Source organism: Psammomys obesus, unplaced genomic scaffold (genome assembly GCF_907164565.1).
Source record: "Psammomys obesus unplaced genomic scaffold, mPsaObe1.curated_primary_1811, whole genome shotgun sequence".
NCBI lineage: Eukaryota > Metazoa > Chordata > Mammalia > Rodentia > Muridae > Psammomys > Psammomys obesus.
Genome location: NW_026596079.1, coordinates 34,627,473 through 34,640,482, shown reverse-complemented (window position 1 = coordinate 34,640,482; position 13,010 = coordinate 34,627,473). Strand labels below are relative to the sequence as shown.

The 13,010-nt window shown below is 40.7% G+C and overlaps 1 protein-coding gene across 1 annotated transcript in view; it reads right to left on the bottom strand.

The window, feature by feature from the left end:
• The window catches only part of Rspo2 (R-spondin 2), a 161,219-nt gene that overhangs the window by 62,330 nt on the left and 85,879 nt on the right, over positions 1 to 13,010 (bottom strand). The gene's annotated exons all lie outside the window — the stretch shown is intronic.

Genomic DNA, 13,010 nt, shown 5'->3' with positions numbered 1-13,010 from the left:
ACATTAATAAGTTAGAGGGCCAGCAAAGGGCCTGAGGCACAGAAGACTCCAGAAATGTTTAGTTCAAATGAGATTAAAGCAAATGATTATGAAGAATACCTTCCTACTACAAATCACACCACTTCCAAGAGTGAAATCTGTTCTACCCTTTTAAGTCCCACAAAGAGAAACAGAATGGGAACTCCAGTTTGTATCTTCTGTCTTCAGATAGTCAAAGACTTACAATTTCAAATATCAAAGTTTATCTAAATGCCTGGTATGTTACCTAAAGCACTAGTCAGTGCTATCTTCTTTTTTTTATTCAGAGAGAGATGTGACATGAGTAGGAGAAAGGGAGATTGGATCATTTTGTAGAAACCTCACTACACAAAGGCCTTTATATACATTTACTCTTTACAGTCCGGGTACAACTGGCAACATCTAAATGAGGAAGGAGCCTAGGCACTAAGAGACAGTAAGTCACACAAGGAGTAATGGTTGCTTGGGTTCTTTAGGCTTTCCCTAAACCCAATCTCTTTTCTTAATAATTGAAAAACTAGGATGCTAGTAACAGGTTGTGAAACAGTGCTTGAAGCCCCAGCAGAGGAGGTTTGGAATACTGGATTTGTCTCACCAGCTCTACATCTTTGGATTCAGCAATTCACCATTCTAGACCTTGACATCTTCACATATAAAAAGATGCCATGGACCTTTTAAGATTACCATAAACGTTTGCAGTAACATATAAACCTACTGACACAGAACATGAATCACCAGATAGAAACAACAGATAATCAGAAGCATGTACCTTTCCACCAAAAGGCACAATGTTCCAACAAGGTGCTTAAAGAAAGTAATTAACAGATTGAGGTCTGGATCAGATTCTCTGGAAAAGCCAGGGATATCTGGGCCAGATGTTCATGGCAGGAACGGGTTGCAATGAATATGCTTCCTGGAGAGGAGAGCAGGGGAGGCAGCAGGCTGATTAATTGAAAACCAGGGTTTCAACAGACGTAGTCAATTGTTACTTGTAACAGATTTAACTGGTAGTGACCATCAATATCCAAAGTGATAGGCAAATTCAACACCCACCACATCCATCCTTTCCCAGGACTATATTCATTGCCATAAAAACTCTGAAAAGACTTAAGTCACATATTTCTTTTTTTTTAATTTTAATTTAATTTTATTTTTAATTACACTTTTTTCACTTTGTATCCCCCCTCTAGTTCCCTCCCTCCTCCCATCCCAATCCCTCCCTTCCTCCCTCTTCTCCACACATGCCCCTCCCCAAGTCCATTGGTAAGGTAGGGTTTCTTTTTCTTCCTTCTGACCCTAGTCTGTTAGGTCTCATCAGGAGTGGCTGCATTGTCTTTCTCTGTGGCCTGGTAAGGCTGCTCCCCCCTCAGGGGGAGGTGATCAAAGAACAGGCCAATCAGTTCATGTCAGAGACAGTCCCTGTTCCCATTACTAGGAAACCCACTTGGACACTGAACTGCCATGGGCTACATCTGTGCAGGGGTTCTAGGTTATCTCCCTGCATGGTACTTGGTTGGAGTATGAGTCTCTGGAGAGACCCCTGAAGTCACATATTTCTTACAAAATGAGAGATAATTGAAGTAGAAAATATAACTGACATAAAAAGTTACTTTGTACTTAAAATTTGAAACATTGAGAAAATAATTCCAGAAAGTAGCAAAAGGCTAAAAACTTAAGCAAAATAGAGTACATAATGGTAATTTCTAAGCCATAAGCAGAAAAATGTCAACTTGCTACCTTTCTTTCCATTTTGACTCTATACAGGTCTTTTGTGTATGAAACGATAATGAAGGACCAAACTAAACACCAGCAAAGGAGGAACTAGAAGCCAAGTATCTGTGGGCCCACCATTAAAATTACAGCATTGCCTCTTTGCTGGGGGAAGAAAATTGTGGGTGTAGCAGTAAAGCTTGTTATCCCATAAAAGGTTCATTTGTAGTCTTAAATGCTGTAACCTACACTTTAAGAAACAAAAGCTTATAGCTGGTCAGGAGCCTCTCAATCATGGTCAAACTACATGGCCAGTAGGTCCACAAATTGCTGGGTTTCTTGCTATATTTTTTTAATAGACAAGCAGCTTTCTCTGTTCTGGAATTATTTTCCAAGTCAGGATAAGAATTCCAAAGTATAAAACAGAACAGAACAGGGTAATGATATATATATATATATGTCTGTATACATATATGTATACAGACATATATATGTGTGTGTGTGTGTGTGTGTGTGTGTGTGTGTGTGTGTATAGTTTTAAAAGTGAGAACTCCACACTTTGTTAATCAGTCATTATCTACAAGGTCTGATTTTGCTTTTAAATATGCTCTATGCTGTTAAGTCTTTTGGCCAAAAATATACAGCAACAAGCATTTGGAATTACTTTTACAAGTTCTTTTACTTATCTTTATTGTTACTTAAAGCTCCCCTTTCCTCATTTCATTCCTTGCTTCACAGATGCAGAATTTTTCAAATGCCTACCATTCTCTGTACAGTCCCTTAGGACTATTTCAGGCATAAATCCTCCTGGAGAAAAGCTTAATTATGCACTCTCAAATTTGATACATTTGAAACACTGATAGTAGAATACTATAACCATTAAAAAGCACACTGGGAATTATAAGTAGCGATTTAGAGTACATGTTAAAGGCCTATTGTGAAGTGGAAAAAAAGCAGGTGACAAGTTAAATGTAACATGATACAACAAAGACACATACAAAGGTGTGCAATCTGTGTGTGTAGAATGCATAGACTTTAATTTGAAGGAAGGATGGTAGCATTATGAAATGTTAAGAAGTGCTACGTCCTCTTAAATAAAAAAAAACTTTTATAACTGCAATTTACATCTATGATGAAAATAACAAACAATTATTTAAAATATACAGTTTAACAAACTACTTAGGTTTTTTTTAAGCCTCTCTATTAACACTATGAAATAAATCTTTTGATTTCAACAGGAAAAAACATAACATTGTAGATCATGTCTCAAACCTTTCCAGATTTGGGACCACAAAACCAGAGCTTTAATATTACCAAACCTGCTTTAACCTTCAAACTAACTACACCCTTGTTTCATCATTTCTTGCCAGGTCCTTTGTTGTCTAATATTCAGTGAGTAACAATTTATATTCCATGATAAAGAGAGAAAGAGACTTTAAAATATCATCTATGCAAGAAGGTATTCTTTTTAAATTTTTCTTCACAATTTATTTATTATATATACCAATTGAAGCCTCTTCTCCCAACTTCCCCAGGCCCACCTTCCCTCCTTCCTCTCATCCCCTTCCCCTAGTCCACTGAAAGGGGAGTTCTCTACTATTGCCATCTGCCCACAGCTTGTTAAGTCTCATCAGGACTGCCTGGATACCTTTCCTCTGTGGTCTGGCAAGGCTGCAGCATCAGGAGTGAGTGATCAAAGAACATTCAACAGAGTTCATGATAGAGGCAGCCCCTGATCCCCTCACTCAGAGATCTACATGGAGACTGAGCTGCCAATTGGCCACATCTGAGCAGGAGGTCTAGGTCCTCTCCACATGTGGTCCTCCATTGGTGCATCAGTTTCTGCAGGACACCCTGGGCTCAGATCCTTTAGCTTTGTTGGTCTCCTTGTGGGGCTCCTGTCCCCTCCATGTTCCTCTAATCCCACCCCTTTCTTCCTCCATAAGACTCCCTATGCTCTGCCCAAAGTTTGGGTGAAAGTCTCAGCATCTGCTTCAATACCCTGTTGGGTGAATCTTTCCAGAGGATCCTCTATAGGCTGCTATCCTGTTTTCTCTCTTCCACTGCTTCTGGTGTCTATTCTGTTTACTGTTTTGAATGAGATTTAAGCATCCTCCTTAGGGCCCTCCTTAGTGCCTAGCTTCTTTAGGTCTGTAGATGGCTATCCTGTATTATATGGCTAATATCCACTTAGTAGTGAATGTATACCATGTCTGTCTTTCTGTTTCTGGGTTACCTCACTCAAGATGATCTCTTCTAGTTCCATCCATTTGCCTACAAATTTCATGATTTCCTTGTTTTTAATTGCTGAGTACTGTTGTGTAAATGTACCACAATTTCTGTATCTGTTCCTCTGCTGAGGGACATCTAGGTTGTTTCCAGATTCTGGCCATTACAAATAAAGCTGCTATGAACATGGTTGGGCAAATGTCCTTGTTGAATGGTGGGGCATCTTTTGGGTATGCCCAGGAGAGGTATAGCTGGATCTTGAGGTAGTATTATTCCTAATTGTCTGAGAAAGTTCCAGATTGATTTCCAAAGCTGTTGTACAAAAACATTCTTTAAAAGCTATGATTGTGCCTAGGGTTCTGCTGGCCTTCCGTGATTTTATGGACTCACAGTTTACATCATAGACTTATCCCCCAGCTCTGAACCAAAGGTCTTCTAAACTAGCAATGCACAATCCGCTTTTCCCAGAAATTCCACCTTGATGTGCTTCAGCATCTGAAAACCTTCTCAGGAGCCTCAGTTCCTAAGCACCATTTGGCCATGTCTCCCAGAGCCAATGCTTCTGAGTAGAAAAATGATACCTTTGGGGGTCTCACAGTCCTAGACTCAGCTGGAAGCCATTTCTCCAGAACTACATAAGCTTGTTACCCTCATTTTACTAAGTTTCATTAATTCTTTTTTTCACATACAAAAATCATACTAAATAAAATTTTAAAACATTACAAAAAGCTTTAAGGGACACACAGAAAATTTCTTTCTCCCCTAAAAGCAAACCAGGTTTATCCCCTGAAGGGGCCCTGTCTTTACTGTTTCTTGTGTGTATTTCAGGAAATCACTTTGTAACACATAAATTTAATGGGTTAAACACCATTTAAATACCAATGGGAACCTACAGTAGTTGGTTTAACCTTTGAAAACTTTATACTGTATAATAGGAATATCAAGATTTACTAAGCATAGGCCTTTGCTCCAAAAGTATGTGTTTTAAATCCGTGTTCAAAAATGTAAGAACTTACTTTAGCCAACTTACATGCTTCTTAATTACAGTGCCTCCTCAAAAATGCAATCCAGCAAGTGAGGACTGCCAATGTTGGTTTAAGTAAAATTACTGTCCAAGTGAAACTGTGGCCAAACGCAGCCTGACAGGGCTGTCGTTTGGCCACAAGGGCTTAATCTAGCCAAGAATGAGAAAAGCATGCTGGGCAACCCCCTCTCCTGTCCTCCCAACACCACACCATACAGGCTCTAAAGTAACATTTTTCAAATTATACTGTAGTCTAGTTCATACCAAGCATTCCCTAAGAACCTAGTATGTGCTGAGGAGGCTGCCAGACCCCAAAAGCATGCTTCCTTAGTGCTCATCCCCCTATCCCAGTGATGCCAATACCAAAGCAACGGGCCACAGCCACGTGTCACCAATACAGTACTGAAAGGTAAAAGAATAGACAGTAGAGGTATATGCTTGCTACCATACAAGCAGAGACCCAGGGCACATTTCTGTTCTCCCATTAAATTCTTACTCATTTCGATTTATGAATTCTTCATTATTTTAGCACAGTGCTGAGCATGGCGTAGAAGTTTAGCACTTGCCAAGTAAACAATCATAAATAATATGTAAAAGCTCCATTTCTATACTATCTGAATGCTAAGCACACGATTGCTAGCATGTACATTGTATATATATCTGATATGAAATACAACACAACAAAACGGGCCACCTTCACTAGCTGTAGAGAACTAAATCATACAGAAATAAACAGTCCTGAAAACAATTGGAACTGAGAAGGTGAATATCAAGGTAAAACATATTGTGGATGTTGAGCTGGCTGAGCTAAGCATCTTTTAAAGGGACATAGAAAAGTCGAGCCCTGACAATGCAAGGTTGTGGAAGCAACAGAGAAAATACCCATGGGCTATGAAAGGCCCAGTGAAGAATGCTGTGTGTGGGGAACTTGTCAGAGGTGGGGAGGCTGCCTTGTGCTCAGAAGTTATGGTTTCAGAGTATAAGTTATCCACATTCAATGTAGCTTTTAAATGTTTAAGTAAGAAAATAATCAAGAATAAAATTGGGTTCAAGATTAGAGACTAGACGCGGGTTAGTGTCGGGTGTTCATAGATACCTGAACACAAGAGCAAACTGATCGTGAAAGTGCCTAGTTTATTTCCTCATTCTGTCTAGAAATCCAGAAAGGGTAGGATTTTTACCTGGATGAGTAACCTTTTTAAGATATCCATCCTGCTATAAGGATAGGCACTTTGGCAAGCAATCAAGCAATAATATGATTACTTAATACTAGAAAGCTATAGAAAGTGTATGTGTGTACAATTTAGAAAGTTAACCTTCCTGAAAGGCAAGTTTAGTGGAAAACCGTTATGACCCTCAGCATTCTAAGAGGGGCAATCAAAGAACATACTGATTAGGGAAGAAGGAAATGGAAAAAAAAGAAAAGAAAAACAGAATGAAAAAAAGACTCACACAGTGAGCCCTCTCTTCCTTTAGTCCTCAGTCATCTTGGGGCACTAAGTGCACAGAGATGTTGTGTCTCTTCTCAGTCTAATGGAGACACACCCACCCCAGAATGTCTCATCACGATCAATCGCAAACTTAAAGATAAAAATCTTAAATACAAAGAAATATCAAGTCTTGTTAAACCTAACTGTGAAAATAAAATTCTATAAATTACAGTCTCTTAAGAGAGGACAGAGCATCTAGAGGTATCTCCATCCCCGATCTCAAGTTGTACTACAGAGCAATAGTAATAAAAACTGCATGGTATTGGCATAAAAACAGAAAGGAGGATCAATGGAACCGCATAGAAGACCCAGAAATAAACCCACACACCTATGAATACTCGATTTTTGACAAAGAAGCCAAAACCATTCAATGGAAAAAAGACAGCATCTTCAACAAACGGTGCTGGTCCAACTGGATGTGCACATGCAGAAAAATGAAAATAGATCTATACTTATCACCCTGCACAAGTGGATCAAAGACCTCAACATAAAACCAGATACTCTAAATCTGTTAGAAGAAACAGTGGGGAAGACCCTTGAACTCATTGGCACAGGAGACAACTTCCTGAACAGAACACCAACAGCACAGGTTCTAAGAGCAACAATCAATAAATGGGACCTCATGAAACTGAAAAGCTTCTGTAAAGCAAAGGACACTGTCCTCAAAACAAAACGACTGCCTACAGATTGGGAAAGAATCTTCACTAACCCTTTATCTGACAGAGGACTAATATCGAGTATATATAAAGAACTAAAGAAGCTGAAAAGCAGCAAACCAAGTAATCCACTTAAAAAATGGGGAACAGAGCTAAACAGAAAATTCTTGACAGAGGAATATCGAATGGCAGAGAAACACTTAAAGAAATGTTCATCCTCATTAGCCATCAGGGAAATGCAAATCAAAACGACCCTGAGATATCACCTTACACCCATCAGAATGGCCAAGATGAAAAACTCAAGGGACAACACATGCTGGAGAGGATATGGAGAAAGGGGAACACTCCTCCACTGCTGGTGGGAATGTAAACTGATACAACCACTCTGAAAATCTATCTGGCGCTTTCTCAGACAATTAGGAATAGTGCTTCCTCAAGACCCAGCTATACCACTGCTAGGTATATACCCAAAGTTTGTTCAAGTACACAAAAGGGATATTTGCTCAACCATGTTTATAGCAGCTTTATCTGTAATAGCCAGAACCTGGAAACAACCCAGATGCCCCTCAGTTGAGGAAGGGGTGCAGAAATTGTGGTATTTTTACACAATGGAATACTACTCAGCAATCAAAAAGGAGGAAATCAGGAAATTTGCAGGCAAATGGTGTGATCTAGAAAAGATCATTCTGAGTGAAATATCCCAGAAGGAGAAAGACAAACACGGTATATACTCACTTATATAGACCTATAAGATGTGATAAACATAATGAAATCTGTACACCAAAAAAGATAATCAAGAGAGCGGACATGGGGTAAGATGATCAATCCTCATTTAGAAAGACAGATGGGATGTGCATTGAACATATGACCGGAGTCTACTGAGCGCATTTGAAAGACTCTAATTAGCAGTGTTTTCAAAGCAAGACCCATGACCAAACCTTTGGCAGAGTACAGGGAATCATAAGAAAGAAGGGGAGTTAGTCTGATGAGGAAAGGATAGGAGCTCCACAAGGATCAAATATATCTGGGCACAGGGTCTTTTCTGAGACTGACATGCAACCAAGGACCATGTATGAATGTAACCTAGAACCTCTGCTCAGATGTAGCCTGTGGTAGCTCAGTAACCAATTGGTTTCCCATAGTGAGGGGAACAAGGACTATTTCTAACAGGAACTCAATGACTGGCTCTTTGGCCTCCCCACCCCCCAAGGGAGGAGCAGTCCTGTTAGGCCACAGAGGAGAGCTTTGCAGCCAGTCCTGAAGATACCTGATAAAACAGGATCAGATGAATGGGGAGGAGGTCCCCCCTATCAGTGGACTTGGCAAGGGGCACGGTGGAGAGGAGGGAGGGAGGGAGGGACTGGGAGGGAATGAGGGATCGGGACACGGCTGGGGTACAGAGTTAATAAAATGTAACTGATAAGAAAAAGATAAAATTCAAAAAAAAAAAAAAAGAGAGGACAGAGGAAACTGAGCACTATAAGGACCACAGATAGACATTGAGAAAGGGGTCTTTTCTTGAGGCTTGCTTGCTGGCACTGTTTGCTGCAGCAGCCTGCCTTTTGCCATGGCTGTCGAGTCTGGACCTTTAAAAAGTTAAAAAAAAAAAAAAAAAGAAAGGGGTCTTTTATGAGACTGTTTCTTCAAACAAGGACCATGTATGGATGCAACCTAGAGCCTCTGCTCAGATGTAGCCCTTGGTAGCTCAGTATCCAAGTGGGTACCCTAAATAGGGGAACAGGGACTGTTTCTGACATGAACTCAATGGCAGGCTCTTTGACTTCCTCCCTCCTCCCCCAGGGAGGAGCAGCCCTGCTAGGCCACAGAGGAGGACTTTGCAGCCAATCCTGAAGACACCTGATAAACCAGTATCAGATGGAAGGGGAAGAGGTCTCCCTTATCAGTGGACTTGGAAAGGGGCAGGGAGGAGATGAGGGTGGCATTGGGAGGGAAAGAGGGAGTGGGATACAGCAGGGATACAAAGTTAACAAACTGTAACTAATATTAAAAAAGATAAAAATTTTAAAAAATCTGAAAAAAAGAATTCTCTCTTATTTCTTGATGCTGATCAAGACCAAGAGACCACCAAACCTCATTGCCTATCCTCCCTTTGGTACCTTTTCCCTCTTTCTTTTTTTCCAGGTTGTCCTCGTAGCAAGATCTTCATGTCTCCTCTGTGTGTGAGGATGACACAGCTTTCTACTGTACTTCAATGCTACTGGCTATTTACTTCACAGCACCTCATTTCAGAGTACAGAGACACTACCACTTTAAGATATGATAAGCATAATGAAATCTACACACCTAAAGAAGATAATCAAGAAAGTGGACACAGGCGAAGGTGATTAATCCTCATTTAGAAAGACAAATGGGATGTGCATTGAATGTATGACAGGAGTCTATCGCAAAAGGCATCTGAAAGACTCTACCTAGCAGTGTTTCAAAGCAGACACTAAGACTCATAACCAAACCTTGGCAGAGTGCAGGGAATCATATGAAAGAAGGGGAGTTAGTATGATATGGAAAGGATAGGAGCTCTACAAGTACCAAATATATCCGGGCACAGGGTCTTTTCTGAGACTGACACTCAACCAAGGACCATCTATGGATATAACCTAGAACTTCTGCTCGGATGTGGCCCGTGGTAGCTCAGTAACCTAGTAGTTTTCCAAAGTAAGGGGAACAAGGACTATTTCTAACAGGATCTCAAGGGCAGGCTCTTTGACCTCCCCTCTCCCCCAGGGGAGGAGCAGTCCTGTTAGGCCATAAAGGAGGACTTTCCAGCCAGCCCTGAAGATACCTGGGTCAAATGAAAGGGGAGGAGGTCCTCCCCTATCAGTGGACTTGGAAAGGGGCAAGGAGGAGACCAGGGAGGGAGTTGGGGAGGAGGAGGGAATGAGGGAGCGGGATACAGCTGGGACACAGAGTTAACAAATTGTAACTAAAAAGAAAAAGAAAAATTAAAAAAAAAAGAAAGCATCTTGATCCAAACAGAGCCAAAACAAACAAACAACAAAACAAAATGAGCCCTGGGAGCCCTGCAGAGACTGACACCCCAGAAAAGGACCATGCATGGAGAGGACCTAAAATCCTGGCTCAGATGTAGTCCATAAACTAAGTATCCAAGTGGGGTCCCTAGTTAAGGGCAGCAGGGGCTGTCTCTGCCATGAACTCTGTGACAGGCTCTCTGATCACCTCCCATTGGGGAGTGCAGCCTTCCCAGGCCCTAGAGGAAGACAATGTAAAAGCTCCTGATGAGACCTGATAAACTAGGGCCAGATAAAAGAGGAGGAGGATGGCCCCTATCAGTGAACTAGGGGTGGGACCTAGGGGGAGAAGAGGGAGGAGGGTGGATTAGGAGGAGATGAGGGAGGGGAACACAGCCAGGATACAAATTGAATAAATTGTAATAAATGATAATTTAAAAAGAAGGCATCTAGTCCATGTCATGCTCCACCAAGGAACACTCATGCCCCTGGAAATCCCAAGAGTTTTCTCTGTAAATTTTGGGGCAAAACTGAATAGAAATTAAGAAGGCAAATTATTCCAACAACAGCAAAATCATATTTACAGGAATTTTTCACTTAGGAATCACTGACTTCAACGTAAATTGAAGCGTCAGAAACAACCTAGGAACCTGCCACAGAGGGCCTCTAAAGCCTCTGCCCTGCAGACTGTCAAAGCAGATGCTGAGCCTGATGGCCAACTGACGGGCAGAGTGAATGGAATTTTATGTAAGTGGGAAATAGTAAGAGCTGGAGAGGACAGGAACTCCACAAGGAGAGCAACAGAACAAGAAAATTTGAACACAGGGAACTTCCCAGAGACTCATACTCCAACCAAGGACTATCCATGGAGATAACCTAGAACCCTGACAGTGCAGCCACTTCTAATGAGAACTGATAGACTAAGATCAGAAAGAAGGAGAGGAGGACCTCCCCTATCAGTGGACTTGGGGAGGGGCATGCATGCAGAAATGGGGGGGGAAGGTGGGACTGGGAGGGGAGGAGGGAGGAGCTTATCGGGGGATAAAAAATGAATAAAGTGTAATTAATTTTAAAAAGTGCATATTTTTAAGACATCTCTAATAACTTCAAATGCTACTGTGTAATACTCCTTCTTCAAACTGGCAACAGCTTATAAGTATTCCTCAATAAAATTTCTAAGTTACCAAAATTATATATTTGTAATATGTTAGTACGATAATTTCATCACAATGTGAATTAATAAAAACTACAACCTAGAAGCCAAAAATCACATTTCTATAGAGTTTAACAGCACACAGCTCATCAGGCGTTTCAGTGTATTTCAGACTAAAGAAAATAAAGGGTAGTGATCAGGTTTTCATACCTATAGCTAAACTTCTTGCATGACAATGCAGAAAAGCAGCATTACTAAGTTAATAGACATCTCTGCTGAAGTGCTGGTGTGGGTGAGGGGAACCCAGGAGAATGGGTTAAAGTCAAAATTGTCTTTACTAGTGAGCACAATTAGTACAGATGTGATCCAATTAGCTTGAGTACAGAAATAGAACAATGACGGTCAAAGGTAGAACTATGGCTGTGGTGAGAAATCAGACTCGTAGGCAGTACTGCAGTCAGCACGCCAGAGGACAGATGTTTTAATCACTCTTACGGGACTCTGGACAACTTTGTAAGATTGTTTCTCTTTGATTTAATGACCCAAAATAAAAGTAATGTCAGTCTTCCTTTCATTTTTCTGTCAAGATGATTCTGAAACTTAAAGAGTGCAATAAACTCTGCACAGTATCTTCTGGGCAAAGAGTGATCCAAGAATGTGGGATTTCGTGAATACTAAAGTTTACTAAGAGAACATGCTTGTCATCCTAGTACTGAAAAGGCTCAAACATGACTGCCATGAGTTCAAGACCAGCCTGGGCTTCTTAGGAAGACTGTATCTCAGACACAGGAAGGGAGGAAGGGAGGAAAGAAGAGAGGGTGAGAGAGACAGAGACAGAGAGACAGAGAGAGAAGATAAACTTACCAACTGGGACAAGACAATGGAAGAAAGATTAAAAACTCTAAAATATTACATGTGGGAAACTAACTTTCATTACTAGATAGCTAATGATTAATGTAATAAACATTTACATGAATATGTAACACTACTCAAATAAAGAGCGCATTTAAAGAACACTGGGAGAAACATTCGTTTTACTCTTGCTTCAGTAATTTGCTTTACACACACCCACACACACCCCCACCCCCCCCCCACACACCTCTAGGTAGAAAGTCATCTACTATGAGCATTAGGTACCAGGAGTTAGGATACTGAGATCTCAAAGTAATTTTGAGGTGAGGAAAAATCTTTCTATTCCTATGTTCTTCACTAGATAGGAGGGAAACACCTAAGTTATCTATTATGCAGCGAAGTCCTGGCTTACGTAAAGACTTTCACCTGAGAAATATAGTCAGTTCAGATGAATGAACGCCATCTAGAAATGTTACTTTACACATAGGTATAGAATTCTTTTTTTTTTTTTTAGACATGGTTTCTGTGTATAGCCTTGGCTGTTCTAGACTCACTTTGTAGACCTGACTCACCGAGATCTGCCTGCCTCTGCCTCCCTGAGTGCTGAGATTAAAGATGTGCACCACCACCTGGCTAAAATTCTATCTTATATCACATGTTATGGTACTTTTTTTTAACACAGTGTCTTATGTAGCCAAGGTTGATGTAGCACTTGTCTTCACCCTACCTCTGCCTCTCGCGTATAGTTAAAGGCATGCACTCCCATGTAGGATACTTTATCTTTACTTGTAGCAATACATATGCTGTCAAAACAACTTTCTTCACAGAATCATTTTTAACTTAAGTCTTCCAAATTTGTTAAATTTGTGAATTATATGCTACTACTTTCTC